Source organism: Callithrix jacchus, chromosome 9, assembly GCF_049354715.1.
Source record: "Callithrix jacchus isolate 240 chromosome 9, calJac240_pri, whole genome shotgun sequence".
Taxonomy (NCBI): Eukaryota; Metazoa; Chordata; class Mammalia; order Primates; family Cebidae; genus Callithrix; species Callithrix jacchus.
This window is the reverse complement of record NC_133510.1, coordinates 54,168,067-54,193,371: the sequence shown is the minus strand read 5'-3', so window position 1 is coordinate 54,193,371 and position 25,305 is coordinate 54,168,067. Positions and strand designations below refer to the sequence as shown.

General features: G+C 38.6%; 1 protein-coding gene and 1 non-coding gene across 2 annotated transcripts in view; one reads left to right on the top strand and one right to left on the bottom strand.

The window, feature by feature from the left end:
- The window catches only part of WIF1 (Wnt inhibitory factor 1), a 68,518-nt gene that overhangs the window by 35,382 nt on the left and 7,831 nt on the right, over nt 1-25,305 (bottom strand). The window lies entirely within an intron of this gene.
- LOC118144578 (U6 spliceosomal RNA) lies at nt 10,756-10,862 on the top strand. The gene has a single exon (XR_004729346.1). It is a non-coding gene; the product is annotated as a U6 spliceosomal RNA (small nuclear RNA).

Below are 25,305 nucleotides of genomic sequence, written 5' to 3'. Positions count from 1 at the left end.
AGCTTAGTTTGGCTGGATATGAAATTCTGGGCTGAAGGTTCTGTTCTTTGAGGATGTTGAATATCGGCCCCCACTCTCTTCTGGCCTGTAGAGTTTCTGCCGAGAGATCTGCTGTAAGTCTGATAGGCTTGCCTTTGTGGGTTATCCGACCTTTCTCTCTGGCTGCCCTTAGTATCCTCTCCTTCGTTTCAACCCTGGTGAATCTAACGATTATGTGCCTTGGGGTTGCTCTTCTTGAGGAATATCTTTGTGGTGTTCTCTGTATTACCTGGGGTTGAATGTTGACCTGCTTTGCTAGTTTAGGAAAATTTTCCTGAATAATATCCTGAAGGGTATTTTCCAGCTTGGATTCATTCTCTCCGTTGCATTCAGGTACACCTATCAAACGTAAATTTGGTCTTTTCACATAGTCCCACATTTCTTGGAGACTTTGCTCATTCCTTTTTATCCTTTTTTCTCTAATCTTTTCTTCACGTTTTATTTCATTAAGTTGGACTTTGACCTCTGATATCCCTTCTTCTGCTTGAACAATTCGAGTGTTTAAACCTGTGCATACTTCTCGGAGTTCCTGTATTGTATTCTTCAGTTCCATTAATTCACTCATACTCCTCTCTAAGTTGTCTATTCTCAATAGGATTTCATCAAGCCTTTTGTCAAAGTTCCTAGTTTCTTTACGTTGGGCTACAACATGGTCTTTTAACTCACCGAAGTTTGTTATTATCCATTCCTTGAAGAGTGATTCTGTCATCAGGAGGCGCTCGTTCTCCATCAAGCCTTGTTCCATTGTTGATGTGGAACTGTGATCATCTTTAGAGGGAGAGGCGTTCTGACTTTGAGTATTCTCAGCTTTTTTACGCTGGTTTCTTCCCGTCATTGTAAATTTATCCTCCTCTCGTCTTTGAAATTACCAACTTTCAGATTAGGTCTCTTGAGTGGACGTCCAGGTTGTTAGTTCCCAGGACCAGAGCAGCGGCGTTAAAACTGATGGTGCTTTTCTGCCCAGGATTCTCCTGTCGGGCTTCCTTCTTGTGTCCGTAGTAGGCGACTCTGCCTTCCCGGGGCTCCAAACCTCGGTCAGAAGGGGAACCGGTCCCGTTTACTCTGCTCCGAGAGCTGCCGCGCCGAGGTGCCGGCGGAACCGCTGCGCCGACCACGAGAGTCGCGCTGGCGACCCGTGTGTTTCCACCACTGGGGGATCTTCTGCTCCGTGAGCGACCAGACTTTGTCTGAAAGTGTGGCGTCCTCTAGTTCTCCGCGCCTTCCCTGAGAGCTGCAATCCCGGGATGTTAGCGATCGGCCATCTTGGATTGTTCCAAATCTGAAATTTCTAAGACATTTTCCATTTTTTCCTCCTAGGGTTTGGAATCACCACTGCTCATGCAAACCAGAAACAGACCTGGCTATCTATCAAATTGTTGGCTAGTCACTCTCTTTCAAGATTTCTAAAGATAGGGAGGCAACAGCGAGCTATATTGCTATTTTGCATTAAATAAAACCAACAGTTAAGGTTTTTTTATTTTTACTTTTTGAGGAAGGGGTGACAGAAAAGTAGAAAAGCAACGCACTAGGAAATGGAAGACACTTTTCCAGCTCATCTAAAAATTGAAAAAACAAAAGTATTAGTATAAATACAAAGTAGTATTTAAACCAAATTTAGCCCTGTTCAGCACACTGCTTTTACTGGTTTGTCAAAATTTATAATGGAAAGGGCGACGTAAACAGCAGTGGGGCTTCTGAAAGCTTCTATTCCCCTCAAGTTTCCAGGACAAGTAAGCCTGCTCTAACTCAAGCAGTCGCAAAGTCCTGAGTCAATGCAAACCCAAAAATTGGGCACCTTTGAAGGAAAGTAGGAAGCATTAGACTGGGGAAAGAAAATGTCCTTACAAGTGGTGTGGCTGGCACTGGGGGGACGGGGACCAAGGACAGTCTAAATAGGAGGTGTGGAAAAAGAAACAGTGTGGAGAAACTCGAGAGCACAACTACACGTTTCTGTTAGATGCTAGGACAGCATGATGACTCCAGACCATGGAGGTGCCCAGAAAGCAGCAGGGTGTGTGCAGGTACTTGGGAGAAGAAGGGAGAGGGAGGCAGTTCTGGAAAGGGAAAAGGAATCTCTTTCCTAGAGTTTTCTTTTATCTCATCTCAAGACTTACATTTGAATATTTCTTAAAGCTTCAGAAGCAGTCATTGAGTATTCCTCTGTATGGAGGGAAAAGAGAACTGCACTAAGAGCTATTTCTTTAATAATAATTTTTTAAAACTTGAGCAATTGGCCAGGTGTGATGGCTCCCAGCACTTTGGGAGGCCAAGGTGGGTGGATTATGAGGTCAGGAATTCGAGACTAGGCTGACCAACATAGTGAAACCTCATCTCTACTAAAAATACCAGAAAAAAAAAAAAAAAATCAGCTGAGTGTGGTGGTGCACGCCTGCAATCCCAGCCTCCCAGAGGCTGAGGCGGGAGAATTGCTTAAACCCAGGAGGCGGAGGTTGCAGTGAGCCAAGATGGCACCACTGCACTCCAGTGTGGGTGACAGAGCGAGGCTCCATCTAGGGGGTAAAAAACAAAACAAAACCTGAGCAATTACCCTTACACCTCATGCAGTACATTTGTTCTTCATCAGTATCTCATTTCTTTGTTCTCTCCTTCATGCATTTCACATGGTAGTATATTTCAGCAAATTAATATTTTTAGGACAGAATGATATTTACAAAGTAAACATAAAAACTTGGGTAGCACATATAAGTAGCTCAAAGAGGCAATATTAATGTTCCATGTGCTTCACAGTTCTTCAAAATGCATAGTTACCTTCAGGGGCATATAGTTACTTCATTCTCCTGATAAAAAGTAAATGTCAAAAATTTAAAATTAGAAATGTCAGGAGATGTACTCAGTGATGACTTTCAAAATATTTAAAATTAGGTCATTTTTTTTTAGTTTAGCTTGAGGTAGTTTTCTAAAATCTTTAGTATTTTTTCATTGAATCCACCTGGACAGTATTAACTTGTTCTTTGATTAAAAGAAGAAGAAGAAGAAAAAACAGTCTTTTCCCCTTAGCTTAATGTTTTGAAAAAAATGCATTAGACACTTTTGTAAAGGTTATAAGATGTGCCTTAATTTGACATTTTTGTTCAAGTAATTGCAATTGCATATTTCAGAATACTCTGTTACAAGATATCTTCTAATGACCAGTTTGTTCTGTTCCTGCCTACGAATCAAACAGGAAAAAAAAAAAAAAAAAGTAACCTCTTGGTTACAGATTTACAGAGGCCAAAATTTAGGGGACTAGTCTTGCCAAAGAAGAATTTAAGAATAGTCATGTACTCGATTAATTTTATTTTACACTTTAGAAAAAGTCATTGCCTAGAAGATATGCCATACTTGGCTCTTTTAATCTTCTTATAAGATCTTCTAGTCATTTGCTATTTAAAAATTGTACTCATACATGCATTATTCATTCCATTTAAGAAAAAGAGAAACTAAGGCAGAACTGAAAATTTCCTGAGGAGCACTAATGATGACAATCCATAATCCAAGGTCTAACTAAATCTATGTGGCCAACTTCAATTGTCCTCCCAATCCCCAAGAAATTCTTGTAAACATCATTAGTCTCTCCCTTTTTGTACACACGACAATTGCATAATTTCCCCCCAGGTCCCATTTCTGCTGTCTTCTCTCAACTGATGTCAATATCCTATTCATAAAGAAAACAGAGATTGCTACATATGAATCCTCTCAATATTCCCCCTATCTATCCACAAATGGTCTATGCACATCCAGTCCTGCTTCCTTTCCATATCCTCTGTGACTGGCTCCATCATTTGTGCCACCTTTGCTCATGTAGGTATAGTAATGTGATAAAAAGATTAAAAACCCTGTCTTCACCATCATTACCATGCTTTTAAAAGAGTCTGTGACCATGGTCTCAATTTTCTTGCCCATCAGTCTACTACAGTATGGTTTTGCCCCAGTCACTATTAACATTTCTCATAAAAGGTTACTGATAACCTCCAAGTTGCTAAGTCCAATGAGCCCTTTCCCATCTTTATCTCTCCTGTCTTCTCTGAAAATTTTTATGACAATTAACTTTTCCTTCTCTTCTTTTTTGATGTATTCATAGCAACTCTCTCTGAGTTTACCTTCTCCTTCTCTAATCACTTTCTCTAGTCATCTTTACACACTCTTCTTTCTATAATTGCAACTCAAAAAAAAAGGAGTTCTGAATGTGGGTCTATGCATTCTTAGAGAATTCATAGCTTTGATGTTCATATGAATATGAATATTTTTCTGGGGGGAGCAGGCCCTAGCTTTCTTCACATTCTCAAAAGAATCTATGACTCAAAAAAAGTTAAGAACCATTGTCTTAAGTGTTGATTTTTCTGGCTTATGCCACTAGTCTGCTAGTAGTCTGCTCTTCTAGCTGATGTTCTCTTGTTGAGGGCATCTTATCTACTTCTATGACTTCAAATTACCCCTACATTTCATTAGCCTCCAAGTTTTTTATCTCCAGTATTCACCTGCCTACTAACAACTGTGTACCAGACATTTCCCTTTAGACTTAACATTGGAAATATAATGGACGAACTCATTATCTTCCCAGTGAAGCTGTTCACTTGTATTCCTTAAGAAAGCATCATATACCTATTACCCAAGACATAAACTTGGTGGTTTTTCTAGACTCCTAACTTCTTTCTCACCAACTACTGCCACAACTTCTCATTGATTTCTCAGCTTTATTCCCTTCTTTTCCTTCCCATGTTACTACCAAAATTCAGACATTTCTCCTTCATGCTGCTGTGAGCTAACCTACCTCCCTAGTAACTCATGTCCTCCAGATTTATTCCTTCAGTACTCTCAATCTACACCATCATCCAATTTTTCTTCTTAAATGCCAACTGGAATATATCACTGCTCCCACTTAACACTCTTTATGATTTCTTATTACAATGAAGACTTTAGGTACAACTTTAAATCTAACTCTGCCCACCAGCCTCTTCTCCCATATCCTGCCTCACAGGTCTTTGATCTGGCCATAGCAAGCTTCAAGTTAACTGAGCCACCAGCCTCTACCATGAATACTGTTTCATACCCTATGCCTGGAGTGTCCACTCCCTGCCCTTGTCCACCAAGCAAACTTTGACTTATCTCTCTAAGTTTGGATGAAAGATCCTCTCTTTGGTAAAACTGCCCCTGTTACAGATGCTTCTTTCCTGTTGCCCTCTCCTCATCTTTACTATTGTATTTACAGCAAAAATCTATTTTCTTGTCTCTCCCCCCACCTTGTACCCCAATTAAACTCTCCTCATTGGAAGGGATTATTTCTCCTCTTATTTGAACCAGTGACTAATCTATTTTTTGTAGCTCAAAATATGTTTCTAAAAAAATGATTGCAATCTTTGGGTTAAGTTAGTCATAGTCTAAAAAAATAGGTAAGTCACTTTTTACCATGTCCATTCAAGTCATGAAATTGCTGAATTTCAATGAAACAGAAGCTCAAGTACACTTGCAAAGCCTTGGCTGAGAGAGAGAAACATTTGGGTCCCAGTCAACAGTCAGCAGGAAATGGGAATGGGGGCCAAAAAGGGAGACTAAGCTGGTCCAGAGCTGGCTCTTGAAGGGAAAGAGCCAGCAGTCCAAATAACCATGGTCATGAGGCTGGGGAGAACGTGGCTGAAATCTGGGTTAGAGTGAGACCAGCTTGGCTTGAACTCTAACTCTACTATTTACTAGCTGGCTTTGGGTACAGGCTTAGCCTCACATTCATTCAACACATATGTATGGAGTGTGCCAGGCGTTAGGCATTGTGTGTGCCTGAGATGCCAAGCTGAGTAAAAACAGACCAAGTATTTGTCCTTACGGAGCCTGCAGGCTGGAAGGGGGCTGGTCATTCAAGTAAGTAAAAAATTAAGACTGTCATAAAGGGCTTCAGAAAAGTACATAGTTCTTTGAGAATGTGTATTTTGGCTTATCCTCGGGGTCAGGAACAGCTTACTTGAAAAAGGATGGCAGAATTGAGATCTGTTCAATGAGCAAAGGTTAAACAGATAAAGGAGGGGAGCTTTTTAAGCAGAAGAAAGATCAGATGTGTAAGCTCTGGCAGGACTCCGGCAAGCTTGAGGAATCCAAGGAAGCCAGTGTCTACTTTGCAGTGTTGTTGTGAGGATTAAATAATGCATGTAAAGTAGGTGCAAATGTTGGCACCTTATAAGCATTCAACAAATGCTAGTTACTATACACAGGATCAATATAAAGCCCCTTACTGATGTGATGTGGTAGCAGGAGTCCCTAGACAGTGGCAGTACCCATAGAAAAAAGCAGTTTGGAGATCCCTGGATGCTGAGAGCTGGAGGTGTGTGATCAAGGGAGGGTCTCTGTAATACATGGTGGGTATAGGGAGTAAGGTTCAGAATGAAAGCAGGGGCTGTGAAAATAGTCCAAAACAATCTTTCTTTTCTAGTTCAAGTTAGCACATCTAGGCAAAATTAGAATTATCTTATTTCTTTAACTTTAAAACACATTAGAAATGTCTTATTAAACTATTAATTTGCAGGAAATTTAGAGGATAGAGGAATAAGTTAAACTATACCACAAAGATGTGATCAATAAAATCCAGACTATGGGAAACTCTACAGGGCAAAAACCTAGCTTCTTTAATAAAAATCTGAAGGAATGAAAAAAAAAGACATAGAAAGGAAATCTCCATGTGTTTTCCAGTATTATAAGACAAGTATTATATATAATCCATATATATAATATATATGTTCTATATCATATGTATTATTCCCAGTATTATACAAGGACATCTCCATGTATCTCCTAATATTATACAAGGCAAAACTACAGAAGAAGTCTTAGTTCCTATCTTTGAGAATCTCTGATAATAATATTTGCCTGAACTTAACTACTAAGAGTATCTGCTCCTGTTTGAATTAAATTCAATATTGCATCCTATATAAACAATTTCCTATATTACATTTTGAATAAGAAGAAATCAGACTAGGTAAAATGATATTGTGATTAAAGTCTACTGTGCTTATATTTCCAAAAGCAATTTTGATTTTCATAGATCTTGCTTTTTACCCTAGGAATCCATTTCAACCAATAGCTCTGATCAAAGGTTTAAATGTAAATTAATTCTAATTAAGAACAAAATCTTTTCCAAATTGAGATATACACAAAAGAGTAAATCATTATATCTGGCTGTTCTTTATGTGTTCATGCCCTCTTTCATTCATTCACCCAGTAAATATTTACTGAGCACTTTCCATGTGCCAGGCTCTGCTCTAGGCACCAGTGATGCAGCAGTCAGCAAAAGAGGTAAAAATTCTAGGCCCGCAGGGAGCCTACTTCTGATGTGATGAAGAGGAGGAGAAATGTAATTTTTAAAGAAATATTTAAATGGACCTATAACATATCAAGTAATGACAGGCACTGTGTGGAAGACTTCAGCAGAGAAAGATGATAGAGAATTAAGAATATGCATGGTAGGGGATTACTGTTTCAGAGAGGACAGATTGGGAAGGCTGCTGGGCTGGGATATTTTAATACAGATTGGAATAAAGTGAGAAAGCAAGAAGAGCAGAGGGAATGCTTAGTGCCAAGTCCCTCAGGTGGCAGCATACCTGGCACATTCATGAAAACAGTGAAGAGGCCAGTATGGCTGTACCAGAGTGGATGGGTACCATGGTTATGAGCATGTAGCCTGAGGGGAAGCAATGCCTTAACCCAGGCAAAGCTGTCTGGAGATTCCAGAGGAGGAACCCAGGAAAGTGCTCATAACAAGATCAGTTTTAACATCCTCTGGGGCCAGAGGAAACACTCTAGGTGACATCAACTCCTATCTGCCTCTGACCTCTGATCTCTTGTCCGTGACCCCTCTCCTGGAGGAGCTAGACCCTATTGATAAGGGTCAACTATGTTGCAACCAACCAAGCTGCAGTTAAGGGAGAGGACAATCTTAACTTTAAATAAAGTTTTTTTCAGAATTTTAACTACCACATGGCATGAGAGTAATCTTAGCACTAAAGTAATCAGAGGACGTTTTATTATCTTAGGCTGACTACAGAAATCCCAGGGTCTGCCTGAGCATCCATTATCCAATGACCCAGAGAGAAAACAGCCTGGTGGTAGGTTTGCAGGAGCTGCTGTGAGAAGGAGTCAAGATTGTTCTGTGTGATTACACCTGATGGCATTTTGCTTCTATGGTGTATTAATTTATGTAAGGATTTTAAGAGTAAAAGAGGGGCAGCAGATTTGCCATTTGTAACGTTAGCCAAACTCAGTCTGGTTTGTTTGTTTATTTTGCCTGCTTAAAACATGCCAGAATATTAGGACAAAATTGAACCCTCCTTCATTACTTTTTACTTTTTATTAAGTTACACATTAGCTTTTTGATTGCTAAGAATTATTTTCTGAAAATATTTGAGTACTTGCAATTCCTGTTCCTAGATGTATATCTACTTAATGATAATCACTCTTCTGAAAGCACAGTGAATGACAGTATTTTACAGTTAAAATAAATGGTTATATGCCAAATGAAAGCAGACACTATAGTTAGTCAAGCTGATTCATCAAAAATACACACACACACACACACACACACACACACACACACACACAGACACATTAAAGTCGAATCAACTGTCATCTTTTAGTGATGACTGTTGATCTGATGTGATGAGAGAAAGTTCCTGCACGTGGTTAGGTAGACTCGGCTCCTGGATGCTCTGGAACGTCGTTAACTCATACAGACTGATTCTGGCCCTGGTTCAAACTTCTAAGCCTTTGTTCTTGAGGCTCAGAGGATGGCTTTGAAGTTCAGGATAAAGCTCTTCTAACACACCATTACCAAAGAATAACCTTTTGATTATGATCTCATGAAAGTATAATCAATAACTTACATAAGTTAAAACCATGGCAAACAGTGACGGTTCTGTAATTGGGCTTTTATGAATTCCATATGTTATGATCTTTGCATTAGCGAACAGTCCTGCATAGTACACATATCTCTTCCCCAAACATAGCTGCTGAACTTTCTTAAAAGGCTATGAAACTTTTCACAGCTACTGTCAGCCTTGAACTCTTCAGACCCCTAAGCGTGGGTGTAGTACCTAAAGGGCAGGATTTTTGGAAAGCCTAAAAGGATAAATATTTCCCCCAGATCCAATATACACTCATTTGTGTAAAGCAATTTAATTGAAGACAGTAACTTTTTACCTAATTGCATGGCTTGTGTGCTTTGAAAAATATATACGGGGAAAAAAAGACTTTTCCAACAAATCATTGTTAAAATATAAGTAAAAATATATTCACTTAGCAAAGGCATGCTGTCATGTGAAGATCTCAAATGTCTGGGACCTGGCTAGGAAGCCATTATGTCATTAACTACATTATCTAGGGTTTGTATTTGCTTTCTCTCTCTGATTAAATGAAATTGCATTATTAGCAAATTAGAAATGTGGGTGTTTAGCATAGCTTGATTGCCTTTACTTTGGGAGGAAGGGCAGTATGCATGGAAAAAAAACAAAACCAACAGAATTTTCTGATCTATCTGAGGGGACAACAAAGAAGGCTGAATTGAATGAGCACTTAATGACAGAATAAGATATCCAAGGAAAGATTAGTCCCATCTTTTTGGACTAAACATGAGATCTTTGAAGAGAGATGAGTGTATAAAGCCAAATGCAATAAATAAAGAGGGTACACATCAAAGGAGTTATTTTTGTGTCTTGGTTTCTTCCTTTTCAATAACTCCCCTCCCACTTCCCATTCCATCATTACCTTAGTCAATTTTGTAACCTGTTGTCATGGATTTTCCTGCCCCTCACCACCACCACCACCACCACCCCCACCTCCTCTTCCTCCTCCTCCTCCCTCTTCTTCTTCTTCCTCCTCCTCCTCTTCCTCTTCTTCTTCTCTTCCTCCTCCTCTCCTTCTTCTCCTTCTTTCTTTTTTTTTGAGACAAGGTGTTTCTCTGTCACCCAGGAAAAAGTGCAGTGGTGCAATTCTGACTCACTGCAGTCTCCATCTTCTGGGCTCAAGCCATCCTCCCACCTCAACCTCTGCAGTAGCTGGGACTACAGGTGCATGCCACCACACCAGGCTCATTTTTGTATTTTTTTTTGTAGAGGTAGGGTCTTACTATGTTGCCCAGGATGGTCTCAAACTCCTGGGCTCAAGCAATCCTCATGCCTCAGGCCTCCCAAAGTACTAGGATAACAGGTGTGATCCACTAGTGCCCAGCTTAAATTTTTCTTTATTTTTGGAACATATTTGAGAGTTACCAAAGCTACTTTTGAGCAAATTTGTGCATCTTTAGATTCTCTAGTTCAAAATAACACTGCTCAAGCAATCCTTGTGACTCTACTGCCACTATGGAACTTTTCCTCTTGTAAATATGTTAGTAGCTTTCAAATTAGAATTACTGACTCACGATGCATTCATTGTACTCATTTGCATTAAAATATGATATTTGGCCCCATATCTCCTCTATTTGATTATAATTCCTAGAGGCAGAGATGATAACTATTTATCAGTCTCCTTTTAATTGTCCATTTATTTTGTAAAGGTAATTTCAAATGTCTTACACACAAAAAAGGATGATCAAAGACCACTAACACCAAAGGGGAGAGACATCAGGCTTTTGAATATCTTCAGTTTGACTATTTTTAAAGAAAATATCAGTGAGTTTGTTAGGGTCCTACTTGTAATAGAGGGAAACAAGTTACATAAAGAAGAAAAGGAAAGAAACAGATTGTCCTCACTTCAACAACACATAAACTAAAATTGAAATGATACAGAGAAGATTAGCATGGCCCCTGTACAAGGATGACATGCAAATTTGTGAAGTGTTTCATATTTTTCAAAAATTAATTCAAGATGGAATAAAGGCTTAAATGTAAAACCCAAAACCATAAAAACCCTAGAAGAAAACCTAAGCAATACCATTCAGGACATAGGCATGGGGCGAAGACTTCATAATGAAAACACCAAAAGCAATTTCAATAAAAGCCAAATTTGACAAATGGGATCTAAATAAACAAAAGGGCTTCTGCACGGCAGAAGAATCTATCAGAATGAACAGACAACCTACAGAAAGGGAGAAAATTTTTGCAATCTACCCATCTGACAAATGGCTAATATCCAGAATCTAAAAGGAACGTAAACAAATTTACAAGAAAAACAATCCCATCAAAAAGCAGGTGAAGGATATGAACAGACACTTTGAAAGAAGACATTTATGCAGCCAACAAACCTATTTAAAAAAGCTCATCATCACTGGTCATTAGAGAAATGCAAATAAAACTACAATGAGATACTACCTCACACCAATTAGAATGGCGATCATTAAAAAGTCTGGAAACAACAGATACTGGAGAGAATGAATGAATGTGGAGAAATAGGAACACTTTTACACTGTTGTTGGGAGTGTAAATTAGTTCAACCATTGTGGAAGACAGTGTGGCAATTTTTCAAGGATCTAGAACCAGAAATACCATTTGACCCAGCAATCCCATTATTACATATATACCCCCCAAATTATAAATCATTCTACTATAAAGACACATGCACATGTATGTTTATTGCAACACTATTTATAATAGCAAAGTCTTGGAACCAACCCAAATGCCCATCAATGATAGACTGGATAAAGAAAATGTGGCACATATACATCATGTAACACTATGCAGCCCTAAAAAATGAGATCATGCCCTTTGCAAGGACATGGATGAAACTCAAAGCCATCATTCTTAGCAAACTAACACAGGAACAAAAACCTAAACACCGCATGTTCTCATTCAAAAGTGGGAGTTGAACAATGAGAACACATGGACACAGGGAAGGGAACATCACACACCAGGGCATGTCAGGGGGTGGGGGGCAAGAGGAGGGATACCATTAAGATAAATACCTAATGCATGCAGAACTTCAAACCTAGGTGACAGGTTGACAGGTGCAGCAAACCACCATGGCACCTGTATACCTACGTAACAAACCTGCATGTTCTTCATATGTAACCCAGAACTTAAAGTAAAAAAAGAAACAGATCAATAGAAAAAACTGAATGTATCCAAATAAGCAAGGCTAATGTACTCTGATTCATGATTTGTGTGGATGCATGGAAACTAAAAGCTCTGAAAACTGGGCCTCTTTTTTTCTTTTTTAAGTCTCTGAGAGCTATACATCAGTCAATATCAATATTTGTTTTCATGGTTCTATTAATAGCTAGATGAACAACCTAGACGTCAACATAGAGCCACAAGATGCAAGTCATGCCATACTAAATTCATGTCTTTGCTCAAAAAAGAGGACAGGAAACAATAAAGATATCTACCTCCATTTCAAAATTGATAGTGATTCCTTCCTAAATGGCATAGTTATAAAATGGGAAATCTAGCCTCTACCATCCTAGGGAATGGCTAAACAATAGATTTAAGAGCCACACTCAAAGTAGAAGCCAATGTCAGCCTGGTGACACATTGGGTGGTATTTTATTCAGATGAGTCTCAGAAGTTAATCTATTAGATATTCTTGTTAGAATATCTAACTTAACTTTGACAAACACAATATGAAGATGCTCACATTGCCTATTTTTTCTCCTACTTTTCCCCACTTCCAAGTCTTACCACGTTACTTTTATCTATGTTATTCTTCCTGATCTCTCCAAAATCACTTTGTTTCAAAAAATCAAATCCTTCCTCAACATTTATTCCTAAATTATCTCCTGCCCAGAGAGTACATCTTTCCACAGAACTCCTTCTGTTGCCATTTGTATAATTATCTTAGCATTACCTTTATGTATTTCTGTCTTTGGCGTCTTCCCTTAATTTTCTTTGGTTGTATCATATCACTTCATGTGATGTAATTAGAGGGAATTAAAATTTTAAATGTTCTGATATCATAGGGGAAAACACGTTTACTAAATGGAAGAAGTGAGGAAAGGGGGAGGAGTTGTAATTCTAAAACTGGGGGATTCTGGTGAAAAGAACTCATCTCCAAGAATGAGCCAAAGTTATAAAACAAATTAAGAGAAGGACAACAGCACACCAGGGTTAGTACATGTTGTGCTAGCATAATGTCTTTCCTGCCCCACAGGCTGTGGATAAAAGAAGTCAATTTATGAACACAGACTTTTACAAACAGGTTAACATAGAGTCAGGCCAATTTTTCAAAGTCATGTAAAAACAGTACTATTTTTAAACATATATATTATCTGACTGTTAAACACTTTTCAACTCTGTTTGAGAAATCTGTATTTGTAGTTCCTTTTGATGCTCTTGGAATGTCCATAATAAGGAATCTAGGAGAGCTTTGTAAATAGGCCAGTCTTCACAAAGCCCTTCTAAGGGAAAATAGCAGATCACAATACTTACAACACTCTAGAGCTGAAAAAATTCTAAGAGATCATATGGGGAAGTGAAGGACTAGGTAGGTTAAGTTACATTTCCAAAGCCCACCCTGTCAGGACTGGCTCAGCATGCTTTCGATGATATCAAATGGCCCCAACACTAGCCACTCCCGTTTTGCTATTGTTCAGTACCTACCATGTCCTGGGCACTTGCTGGGCAAAATGGATCATGGACAATACTGAGTCATCAAATAGTGCCTGCAACTAGCCCACTCAGCTACTGCCTCAAAATTGAACATTAAATTGTGTGTGTGTGTGTGTGTGTGTGTGTGTGTGTGTGTGTATTGGGCAACCAAAAACAGATCAATGGCCTTCCCCATAATCCATTCCAGAGAAAAACTGTAGGCAACTTTTTCTTTCCACATTTTATGGGACTGTGATATGGTGATGTCATAACCTAAGACTGAAGGACAGTGAAAAACTCTGCCTTGGTTGTCAGAAAACATGTGCTCTTTTGCCAGCTCTGTTGCTAACTCCCTCTGGGAAGTTGGTCATCAGTTCTAGTCCTTGGTTTCCTCATCTGAAAAATAAGGTGGTTGAACTAATCTTTAAGATTCCTTCCCTTCTAAGAGTTTAGAATTCTAAAGAAGCCGTTAGCAATTTCTTCCAAGATTTAATGTACAGTCCTGAACATTTGGGAAGAGAATAGAGCTCATTCTGCATACAGACCTGGTAGAGAATTGATGAGCTCAATATAGTCTTAGGTCTTAAAGTCCCAGCATAATTGTTCTGTACTCTTAGTGACCTAAGATTAAATAAGCAACCTTCTCAGAAACACATGCGAAGCTAGAAATTTGGTTCACAAATCTCTTTGGAGTTATATCTTTGCCTTTATCAATTCCTGATGTTATCAAATGTATAGAAATTTTTTGATAGCCAATTTATGAGATGACTTAGGGTGAGCCAATGGGATGGTTGAGAATGCTTTCCCTACATCAGACCTGCCCATTTCCCTCCTGTTTGCTGCATGTTCACTGCAGCAGATTTCGCTCAAATAAGCTACGTGATGCTCCTGCTTTGAAGTGGCTACAAAAGATGCTCTGCAGCAGAGAGGCCAGCAGTCCATAAACAATAATTTGTGTCTACCTGCCAGGCTCCTCTTCTCCCACACTCTCCACCTTGAACTGTTTTATTCCATAGAGAACAAATTCAGCAGAAGTTAACAGACACTGCAAAGCCTAAAACACAGAGTATTTGTTCACATATCAAGACTCCTGGTTCAAGTGAAGCCAGTTCTTTGGCTGTCTGGCTCTTTCTCCAAAGACTCTCCTATGTCTATTCTTTCCTCTTCTTCCACTTGGACATACAGCTCTGGGAGCTCTGATTAGCAAGTTTATTTGCCTTTGTTTTGTAAGCACCCATAGGAGTATACTTGTTAGCTCAGTTTCCTCATTTTTATACAATGTGTCATACATAGTACTCTTTCTCTTAAAAAGTGCTATTTTCCAGCCAGTAAGGACAATAACTCTTTAAGTTTTGAAGTTGATCTACTTGCTAATCCCACTCTACTTTGTCCTTAAGAAAACTGAAAAACATACCCTTGAGTGTTGGGAGAATAAATTACTTAGTGTATTTTAGAAATTTTAAAGTATTTATACAAAAATAAATGTTCCAAACTCTGTTATTTTAAAATATTTACAGATAAACTCATGTGTACATGTATATGAAGCATACAAAGAAACTCATAAAAATATTTTACTTGTTCGCTAAAAGTAGTAGAAAATATGCTTCCTTCCCATGTTCAAAAGGAATTACTTGGTTTATTTTTTTAAAATTACCAACTAGTTTTGTATTTGCAGGCTAGAAGTATACTTTATAATGTAGTGTCTATCTGATGGGTCACGTGTTCACAAATAGTCATCCCCATGCAAAGCCTTTTACCTTGAGGGATCTTAACAGCTCTGATGAAAAGGGAGGAGGATCACTCACCTACCACTTACTGATCTCCCACTGCCCCCTACAGTATAAAATTCCCACTGAGAAAAACTTGTCCTAACTGAACAAAAATGTAGGCACAAATCAACAATTATCAGTACTCCTTGGAAAGCTTCATTTGGAAGGTTTTTTTAAAAGCTACAAAAGCATACAAAAAAATATATTCTTATATAATTCTGCTAGAATTATGGAGTAGTCATTACAAGCCAATGTATGTGCCAAGAGCCCATAGAACGATCGGCAATTTGACTTAAAAATTCCACTTGTGGAACTTAGTCCTATGGCAGTAATCCTAATATGGATTGTATATATATATAATTTAAATAGGAGAATGTTTAAATAAACCACAGAATAGTGTCAAGTGTGGTGGCTCACACCTGTACTCCCAGCACTTTGGGAGGCTGAGGTGGAAGGACTACTTGAGCCCAGGAGTTCAAGACTTGCCTCGGCAACATAGTGAGATCCCATCTATACAAAAAAGAAGTAATAAAAGACACAAAATATTGTGAAGCCACTTAATAAAACCATACTTACAGAGTATGGAATAACACAGGAAACTACCCTACTGCCCTTAAGCAAAAAACAAACAAGAAAGGACACAAATTTTCTTAGGTGATTTAACTATATGTGAATGCTCTTTTCCCATTCTTTTCTCTCCTTTTTGGTATTTTCCAAAAAATTTTAAGGGTGTGCTAATTTATTATGGAAAAATGTAATGACCTTAAAACTCAGTCAGGATTCATAAAAGTAAATGGTTATATCCAGGAAATTAAGTCCTGCAAACTTTAATGAAGTCCAGTTTATGTTCTTGGTGAGTAAAGGGTTTTGCAAGTTATAATTACTACAAAGACAACTAGAAATGTAAAAACCTCAATTGGTAACAGAGAGACAAAAACCTCAGAGTCAATTTCTCAGTTCTTTGTAAAGAGCCAAGCCAGGAATAAATGTCATGAATATCTAGAAAGAAGCTACCATTTGAGGAGGACTTACAGGATAAATATTAGCAACATAGCTGTCCTGTCTACCAGCCTCAGGGTATAACTCCTAAAGTCAGTTTATTAGTCAAATTGAAGATACTGAAATCAAGCAAATAGAGAAACCAGACAAAAACTCAAGAGTTTAGTTGATCAAGACTTAACCTGTGCTGCCTTTGCTTCTCTTTCATAGTAACTTCTCTCACTGGTGGGCAGTTAAGACAGAATAGATTCTCCAGTCACGATTCTCCAGAAAAACAGAAAATGGATTTTAGTAGATTTTATTAACATTTGTCTGTATTTCAGTATTTTGAAAAGCTAATTTTGCTCAAAATTTGCTTTATTTTTGTTACAAGTAATTGTATTGTCCAGGCTATTTTTCCTACTGTGATTTAAATTCAAATGGACAACTAAGAACAATGTAGAAATGAGAATGGCCAATCATAAATCACAGACATTTTAGAGCTGAAAAGAAAAAACAAACCTGTAATTTACCAATGAGAACAAAAGTGAAATCCTTGTCTGAGGGCTCAGATGGGTGGTGTGGAAGCCAGGTTGGGAGCCAGGTCTCCTGAGGTCAGCTCAGTGTGACATTCTGAGTTCAGAGAGTGGGACACCATTCACTTATAGTGGCATTTGGGGATCTTGCCAGCATATCCCCCAACTTGAGATCAGGCAGACCAGCTTTCTTTGGCCTCCTGACTCTCACCTAGCACTAACAGCTCATTAATACAAAGGGAAGAAGAGACCCTACTTTTTCAGTGTCTACTATGTGTCAAGAACTTTGTACACATTATGCAACTGTATTTTGCTGCCATTATAAAAACTAAGTTAATTATTTCCTTTTAGTACTTGAAGAAACTGAGGCCCTCAAGAGTTTAGTTGATTGAGATTTAACCTGTGCTGCCTTTTGCTTCTCTTTGATAGTAACTTCTCTCCCTGGTGGACAGTTAAGACAGCATACATGGCATAATGGGCAGGGTTCTGCAGAGAAACAGAACCAATAGGAGATACATACCGAGATTTCTTATAAGGAAATTGGCTCACAAAATTATGGAGGCTGACAAGTCTCATGATCTGCAGTTGGCAAGCTGGAGTCCCGGAAAAGCCCAGGGTGTAGTTCCAGTCTGATGGCCCTCGAGATGCCTAAGAAACCAGTGTTTCAACTGGAGGGCAGTCAAGCAGGAGGAGTTCTCTTTCCCCACAGGAGGGGCAGCCTTGTTCTATTCAGGCCTTCAACTGATTGTTGGAGGCCCACCTACATTGGGTGGGGGGCAATCTACTTTATTCAGTCTATGATTTCAAATGTTAACCTCATCCAGAAACAAAAACACCCTCAAAGGCACACCCAGAATAATGTATGTGACCAAATGTCTGGGCACCCCATGGTCCAGTCAAGTTGACATATAAAATTAACATCACACATGATGTTTTGCCAGTATGTTCACTTCAGGGCCTTGGACTAGGCAGGTAAGGTCCTCAGGGTGTGAATTTACAGAGGCACTTATTCCTAGGCTCATATAAGTACCCTGAATGTCTTTCTTGCTGTGTCCTAGTCCTGGCCCTCTGTCCCACCCTAAAGGGTATCAATCACATCTCTTAGCTTGCAGTATTTTATATTGGGTGAACAACTTTCTACAACCAAGTAAATACCATTCTAGAAAATCCTTGGATATACAGAGTTTCTGAAAGAATGAATGGCAAAAAATATCTAAAATATTGAGCACAAAAATAGATTATGGGTAAGGATTTCTATGGTTACTATGTAATGAAATGGAAATCCACTTATATTTTCCACTCAAAATATTTCCTTATTCAAATAGTATTTATTGACTGGGCCCTTATATATTTTTATCGAAAGGATAAAGCATTTCTATAAATCACAAACACACAAATCTTTTGTGCATTATAGAAAAATACACAACTATTAAAGATCAGGTTTGAATTATTTTACTTTTGGCTAAAGGCCACTTACTGTAAATTATCAGTTATTCCTTGGGTTTAGTTATCTAAAGCTTCACTAATGCATGATTTTTCCTCAGTTTTTGAGAGGACTGAATGAACTTAATGAGATAAAATAAATGAAAGCATGTTTTAAATGATTAAGTGCATGAACGGCATCATTACTGTTAGCAGAATAATAGAACGACGTCTTACTTTAATTCAGGAGAGCTGTACCAATTGATACTTTGTCTCTCAGTTTATGAGTGAACACTTCCTCAAACTCTAGACTATATAGGACATGCAATAAACTCTCAACTCAAGCCTGTAGGTAACTGAGAAACCAGATAAGGGTTCAAACTTTGGGAATCAAAAATATTCAGCCAGTCTGGTGCCAAGTGGATTTTGTTCTATTTGGCTTGTGAACTAAATCTTGAATATGATGATTTGATATATGCCTTGTAAGGTAGGACTATACACATGAAACTACCTTTAAACTACCTTTTCAAAAATTGATTTGAGTGGACAGATAGGCCCATCCTTGTATAATATAGAGGTAAAATAATATGCACATACATACATGTACCTTGGTAGTTGACTGCTAGTGTCAAATCCAGGCTTTGCAAGTGACTAAGGTGTGACCTTGGGCATGTTACTTAATTTCCCTGTGCCTCCAACTTCTCATATGTTTAATAATAGTGGCTTCAAGCTTGAATGACTTGGTGACACCCTGTCTCTACAAAAAAATTTTAAAAGTCAGGTATGGTGTTGTATACCTGTAGTCCTAGCTACCTGGGAGGCTGAGGTGGAAAGATCGCTTGAGTCCAGGACATAGCAGTGAGCCATGTTCATGCCACTGTAATCCAAACTGGGCAACACAATAAGACTCCACTCCACCACCAATAAAATCAGTGCTTTCAGCACATATAATTGGTTAAAATATTAAATGAGATAATCCATGTAAATTACCATAGAAGAGCAGCTGGCAGAGAGTAAATGCCCAGTTTATGCCAGTTCTTATTATTAGGTTAAATCACATAAAAGTCAAGCATTTTGACCTATTAAAAAGACAATTCAAGCAAGTGCACCCAATATTTACTGAAGCCACGCTATTTTAACTTCCTCTAAACGTATGAATTCTTCTTAGTCAGGGTCTTTATTTAAACTCATCCCTGACAGCACACAGAAGGATACCCTTCATGTGCATGCAACAGAATGTCTAAATAATACGGATGAAGATTCGGACAGATCCTGATTTCAAAGAACTGGAATTGTAATTCATCATGGATTCTGCAGTCAGACTGCCTGAGTGTACATCTTGGCTCTGCTACCTACGAGCTGTGTGACCTCAGGCAAGTTATTTAACCTTTTTGTGATCCAGTGGCCATTTTTGTAAAATGAAAATATCAGTAATTCTTATCTCATAGGGTTGTAAGAATTAAATTAGACAATGATGAAAAGTATTAAGTGCCATGACTGGCAAATGAGCAATATTTAATAAGAATTAGCAATTTCCTCTATTTTCTTCTTCTACTCCTCCTCCTTCCACCCACCCCTTCTTCTTCTTTAGTTCATAATACAAGGTTTACAAAGCAAAATATGATTTTAACATTCTGTAAGTTAATTTCCAATTCTAGCAATCAACTCTTTTTTTCATCAGAGTATAAGGAGTAAAAGACCAGTAAAGTCCATCTGTGACAATTTTATACTTTTGATAAGTATTTAGGAGTCAGGGCTTTAAAAAATGCAAAGCTGAATATATTAAGTAGCTGAAGAAATTAGGGGTATTTATCATAGAGAAAAGATGATTTGAAGGGGATGGGAGCTGATCTCAAATGCCTATGGGCTGATTTCAAATAAGAAAGGGGTTAAAACATACTCCCAGTGGCTCCAGAGGATAACAAGAGGACCAAGATCACGAATTACTGATGTGACCAGGCACACTGATAATAGGAGTGGAGCTCCAATTGGGATTTTGGGTTGATCTGTGTCTCCAGTGATCTGTGGCACCCACTGGCATGCATGAGATGCCAGGGACCTACTAATGGGGAGTTTGTTTATTCAGTTGCCTAGGAAATAAGGGAGCAGGAAAAGGTAGAGGTACACATTTGTACTGAAAGATTCTAAGGCCTGGCTCTAAGGACCAGGCCTGATTTCGAGGGGAACATGGTCTAAAGGAACTTAACACTGGTGTATTTTGTTAGGATCAGGTATTAAGCCATAATGTCTGTCTTAGTCTGTTTTGTGCTGCTATAATAGAATAGGCTGAGTAATTTTTAAAGAGTTTATTTAGCTCATGATTCTGGTAGTTAGAAAGTCCAAGCGCATGGTAGTAGCATCTGCTTGGGTTCTGGTGAGGGCCTTGTGCTGTGTCACATCATGGAGGAGAAGCAGAAAGGCAAGTGGGTGTGTGCAGAGTAAGGGAAATTAGGGATTTTGTAGGGTCTTGAACTAGTACACCAGGTTGTAGCTGATAAGGCTTGACCCAGTTTCTAAGAACCCATTTTCATGGAAACTAATCCACTGAGGCTGACCCACTTTCTAAGAACCTGCTTTCATTGAAACTTATCTAGTCTCATGAGAGCAAGCACTCACTCACTACTGTGAGGGTGGTACCAATTGATTCACGAGGGATCTGCCCCCATGACCCAAACACCTCCCACTGGGCACCACCTTCCAACACTACCACACTGGCAATTAAATGTCAAGATGAGTTTTTGCAGGGACAAACTATATCTAAACCATTGTACTGCTTTAGGTACCAAATGACAAAGTTCAATGCCAAATGAGGAAAGGAGTAGACTCTTCTCCATTTCTACACGGGACGCCAAGCTGCTCTGAAGTCATAAGGTCTGTAGAGAATACAGGTCAGCTTGACCCTTGAGTGTTTACAGCTTAAGAAGCATGGACAGATTGCACTCAGATCTGAGAAACAGCATTCTCACTAGTAGCACCATGGTCAAGGTATCTCCATTCAGGATGGCATGGGTGGAACTCTTCTAAGGACTCACAGAATCAGCTGGTCTTTGCAAAGGGAAAAGTATGAGTAAATGAAGCAGAATCCCTACATGAGCAATAGAGGGGACAGGTCAGCACTTCAGAGTATAAATGCAAGGTAGGAGTCTCCAAATGTAAGCCCATAGACCGGTAGAGTTCAGGGACATTCAAATTATACTGGGAAGACAGATTTGGGCTCATTATAAAGAACAACTTTCTATGATTAACAGAGTCTATATCTATCTATCTATCATCTATCTAAATATCTATCTATGTATCTGTTTATCTCTCTCTATATATATGGATCTCCATCTCAAGAATAAATATATATATATATTGATCTATATCTCTCTTTATATAGATCACTATATATTTTTTATATATAGATATACATTATAGATGCATATATTTTTCTTGAGATGGAGATCTATACATATATTGATTGATATTATAAAAAATATATAGATAGATATATCTATATGGATCAATCTGTATCTATATGTATATTTTGTTGTTGTTGTTGTTTTTCTTGAGACAGAGTTTCACTCTTGTCCCCCAGGCTGGAGTGCAGTTGTGTGCCTCAGCTCACTGCAACCTCTGCCTCCCAGGTTCAAGTGATTCTCCTGTTTCAGCCTCCCCAGTAGCTGGGATTGCAGGTGCTCACCACCATGCCTGGCTAATTTTTGTATTTTTAGTAGAGATGGGATTTCACCATATTGGCCAGGCTGGTCTTGAACTCCTGACCTCAGTTGATCCACCCACCTTGGCCTCCCATAGTGTTAGGATTACAGGCATGAACAACTGCACTCAGCCCAAAAATATTTTTAAACCCCACCTGGCACTGGGCATGTTCAACCAGATACAAAGGGATCACAATTCATTGATACTTTGGAGAAAGACTGAGCTCTCTGAGTTGGATGAGCTCTGGAATCTCTTCCAACTCCATTCTTCTGTGTCTTAAAAGATACAGCCAGAGGAAACAAAGAAGAAATTGGATGAATATGAAGAGATAACTCAAAACTTGACTTCTGCCTAAATTTGAGTAATTACTTAAAAGAAAAAAATATGTAATCAGTGCATAATGAATCATTCACATTTTTAATGAAGATGAGTTCTAACTTATGACGAGCTTTAGTTGTATCAGTGGCAATGAATTTGGGAAACTTTGTTTTCCAATCTACTAAATATAGTAATGGTCTATTGAAATGAATGACGTAAAGATCACAAATGGGCTTCTGTTATACAGAGAGCACCTGCGGGTTTAAAACAAAATGTTGAGATGAAAAATTTCATAAAGAAGTAACAATTACATTGCCATAAACTCTAAGAACACAGAACAGCTCCTGGCACATAGTAGGCAGCTACTTTGGGCTGGGGGAGTAGAGGAAGGCTTCACCAAGGAGACACGTAACAGTGGAACTGGAGCTCAAAGGATTTTCGTGAAGCTGTTTAACCTGCTGAGATGGGAGGAAGGCACAGGGAGAAAGGTTATTACAGGCAGGGGCACCAGAGTTGTGAAAGTGCATTCTGGGAAATGTTAATCAGTCTGGGGCTTGATGTGTGGAAGGGAAATATTGGGGGCTGCGGACAGGGGAGAGATGATGACATGTGAGGCTGGACATGTGGTCAGGGCCAGATGGCAAAACACTGGAAAGGTCACTTAAACCATTTGGGCTCCAATACTTTTATCTATAAGAAAAACAGTTTGGATTATCTCTAAACTTTCAAATTCTAAAAGATAACGATTCTGTCTCTGAAGTAAAACATCTTCAGTCATTTAACATTAATGGTAATATCTTTATACAAATGCAAGATCTGTCTCCAAGTTTTCAAAAATCAAAGCATAAAGATTCTTTTCTCCAAAATTGTATTGTTTGTTGCCAAATTTTAATAGATTCACCTCCCAATACCCTTTGTGTATCCTATTACTGTCATTAGTTACATGGTACATACTCTGGGCCAGGCACCCTTCTAAGTGATTTACAGATCATCTCTCAGTGAATCCTCATAACAACCCTAAGACAGGCACTTCTTATCCCTAATTTATAGATGAGGAAACAAGAGAAGAAGGAAATTAAGTTACTTGCTGAGAATCACACAGCTAAGAACACTTATGCACATATTTATATACTTTTGGATTTGAAATCCAAAAAGGAGATAAAATGTACAGTTCAAGACAGACATTCATATGTCTAGCTGAGAAAAACAGGGAAGGCCAGTAATTGTCCCGTGACTTTAGAGTTTGTGCTATTAATCAGTTTTAAAAGGAAATCAAATATTTGAAGATGCAAGCTTATTTCAAATAAATCCATTTCCAGTGTTCAGCTTCTCATTTTGTAAACTTAAGGATTACCTGCCAACTTTAATTTCTATACTTTTCTTGTCGTTTTCCTGGTACTTAAAAAGGTAGTGTAGAAGTTGAGAATAGATGCTAAGTCAATTATATTTCCAGTTAAAATACTGTTTTCCTCATTTAAGTTCCCTTTTATGTTATGTTCAAAGTTCTAGACTCCATTACAAAATGAAATTATTTTTAGTTCTCTACACTCACAAAAAGGAGTTTTTTAATAGTTCCATGCCATCAACACACACACACACACACACACACACACACACACACACACCCCAGCCTGGAGCTGAGACTAATTGCAAACTCTTGAAAGTTTATTAAGAAAGAAGAGCTAAATGAGGGTTGTAGAAAAACTGTTGTCAACCCAACACATACCTCAAAGATTTACTCAATACAAATTTACAAGATGTTGAATCTACTCTCTCCATAGCCAAGAAGAGAGAAATTTCCCTGAGTTGTTTCTATCTTCTACTTCTTTTCCCCAAAACTCTCTTTCCATTATTTGGCCCTGACCTCCCTTAACTGGGCTTCAATTACTTCTCAGATGAGATACAAAGCCCCTCACGATCACCTAGAATGTGTTTCCCCACTAAGGCCTCCAAGCATTAGGATATCCTGAGCTATCCCCTGGGAAGGCATTTTCCTCTCTTGCTGATGGGACTCATCTTTTGGAATTAATTCAAACATCACCTGCTCAGTGAGCCCAGTGAAGTACCCCTAGCTCTCTTCCTTCCCCAGGCAGGAAAAAGAATGGCTTCCTTCCGGCACTCAGCCAAACCTGTACTTCCTAACCTCATTTGGATGAGTGAATTTTCTAGAATACAAGCCCTCAGAGGGCAGGTACTGGGTTTAGGTTTATTTCTCTTTGTATGCACTGCACCTAGCTCTGTGTTTGTTGATTGAGTGCTTGAGCCAGAGAGAAAGGCTGCACTAGAGAACAACTTGTCATTCACCAAGATTCCATGGGAATGTGAGCAAGTTACTCATATGTAACTTTACTAAATTGGCTAGATTACTGCAGTAAAAGAAGCCCTGAACTGACAAGGCCTCCTCCTGAGATCCGGCAACAGGATAAGGGACATTTTCACTGAACTCAATCCTCAAAGTTTTTCCCTAACCACAACCATCTTATTCAACAGGGACAGTTAAGTTAAATTAGTTTGATCCAAAACAAAATGCTTTATTGAATATCACACCTTTCTGCTTCACTACAACAATTTCAAAGACTTTATTTGCGCAAGCGATTTAAAATCAGGAATAAATAGGGAGGGTGCCAGCAGAGTGTTTGTTTACATGCTTTTACACCACCATGAAAGGAAGACATAGCAGAGTTTACATTTATGCCATGTAAATTGCCATAGAACCAGATGTGGCTTACAAGGTACCTTGTAACTCATCTCCTTTAAGCAATAAAGCCTCTTTTTTTTTTCTTCTGGAAAAAGTTTGAGAAACTTACTGCTGTTTTCTATCAGTAGATACAACAGATGGCTGGCACATGCCTGCTTTGCTAAATGAAATGGGCTCTCTGCAGAACTACTCTTTGATCCCTAGTGGCATGTCTATAACACCACAATGCAAAATACCACAGCATAGCAGAATCTAAACATTAAAGGTTTAAAGCTGTGCTTTTGATATGAGTACCTCCTGAAAAAAATCATGCCCACAGTATGTAAACATATTCACATTCCCACTTTGAAACC